Raw genomic sequence first — 2,227 nt, 5'->3', positions numbered from 1 at the left:
TAGCCGTTTCCTTACAGTTTTCCATATCTATTTTTGTTGAATAATTCTTCATGGTATCAGAAGCAAGGTTCGATTAACACGATCCTGAAGATATTCCGCACTAAACACTAGCATGGCCTCATCCTCAAATATTCCTTAGCCCTCTCACCATCGTCACTCCATAAACTTATAGCAATTTGTTTTATTAAGTTGAAACCGTCAAATTACTTAGTTTGGTGGACACAAATCCTTCAGCTAATGCAAACGTTGAAGGTTGATGAAATCATCAAAGGAGAACCCCCATCCGAGAACATATTAGAAGAGAAAGATGAACCTGTTCCTAACCCTAAGTTCATTGCTAAGGAAGAGCGCGACGTTCCAGTTCGGAGTTGGCTATCTGGAACAATGACAGAAGAGTCAATGTTCCTCATCATAGGATGTACTACGGCAAAACAAGTATGGGCTTGTCTTGAAGATACTTATCTACAAGCAAGCAAGGATAAGGAGTTTCAATTGAAGCAACAACTTCAAACCGTGAAACTGGAAGCGAAATTCATAGACGACTACATGAAAGAATTTAAAGGAATTTGTGATAATCTCATGGCTATACACAAACATTTAGACGAAGATAGCAAAGTTATTAAATTTGCTAGAGGTCTTGGAAGAAAATATAAAACCCTTCAAACTGTTATGTTAAGTAAGGCTCCTTATCCTAAATTTAATCAATTTGTCAATGCTCTTAGGGGACTCGAAATGAGAGGAGATGGAGAAGAGCAAGAAGCACCAATTTCACTTGATCCAGCCATGGCCTTTGTGGCCCAAAATTCACAGGGACGAGGGCGTGGCAATTATTACCGAGGATGAGGACAACGATGAGGTAGAGGAAGCAGATCATACAACCAGAGACAATTTGGTACACCACAAAAAGGAAAAAATTAGCAAAAGGACAACCTAAAAACAAATCAATGTCAGATTTGTGGAAGAAATAACCATACAAAGACTATCGTGTTTTTATAGGTGGGATTATTCCTATCAAGCGCAACAAGAAGTTCCACAGGGACTTGCGGCTATGAGCTTCCATGATCAATCTGATAATAATTTGTACATGGACTCTAGTGCCAACAACCACATAGTACAAACTACAGGTATTCTTAAAAGTCCATCTCCTTTTACGGGAAACAACTCTATGATGATAGGAAATAGTGACAAACTCAGAATTACACATGTAGGAGACACAAGTATTGGAGAAAACTTGCATCTACAAAATGTTTTTGTTGTGCTTGAAATTAAGAAAAATCTTATTTCTGTTAGCAAGTTTGTAACAGACAATGCTTGTTCCTTGAAATTTACTAACAATGGTTTTGTTGTTAAGGACAAGAAAACAAGAAAAATTCTGGAAAGGGAGAGTTTACGGGATGATCTATACGCCTTGGAAAGGGGCCTGCAAGCAGCTCTAACAGCTACAACGACAGAGAAGAATTTGGACTCAATTTGGCGCCAAATATTAGGACATCCACACCCTAGAACTCTTAAGTTTTTGCAGAATAGTAGTTTGATTGATGTTAGTAGTTGGAATAAACATGTTTCAATTTGTACGAGCTGTCAAATGGGCAAGAGTTGTAAGCTACCTTTTCAAGCATCTAATAAAAGAGAGTCTGAACCGTTAGAAAAAATACATAGCGATTTATGGGGACCTGCCCCTATTGCATCAGCTCAAGGATTTAGATACTATGTTATTTTTGTGGATGACTATACCCGATTCACTTGGATCTATCCCCTAAATAAGAAATCTGACTTTTTTTTTTTACTAATTTTGCGACATTTCAAAAATTAATCGAAAATCATTTTCGAAGAAACTTAAGAGTTTTCAATGTGATGGTGGAGGAGAATTTAACGGCCTTAAATTTATAAATTACTTGGGCCAATATGGTATAAGAAGACAAATTTCGTGCCCACATACGCCGGAAAAAATGGAGTGGCAGAACGAAAACATAAGCACAATGTCGAAACAGGCCTAACATTGATTTTTAATGCTAATTTGCCTATGTTTCTTTGGGTTGAAGCCTTTGTGACTGCAGTTTTCCTGATTAATAGGATGCCTACATCAACTTTGAAAATGGAGTCTCCCTTCTCAAAGCTGTTTGACCAAGAACCTCACTACAACACATTGAAAGTTTTTGGTTGTAGATGTTTTCCCTATCTAAAGGGTTACAACAACAACAAATTTCAATCGAAAAGTTTCCTTGTA

The sequence above is a fragment of the Lycium ferocissimum genome, chromosome 4 (assembly GCF_029784015.1).
Source record: "Lycium ferocissimum isolate CSIRO_LF1 chromosome 4, AGI_CSIRO_Lferr_CH_V1, whole genome shotgun sequence".
NCBI classification, from domain to species: Eukaryota; Viridiplantae; Streptophyta; class Magnoliopsida; order Solanales; family Solanaceae; genus Lycium; species Lycium ferocissimum.
This window is presented reverse-complemented; position numbering follows the sequence as displayed.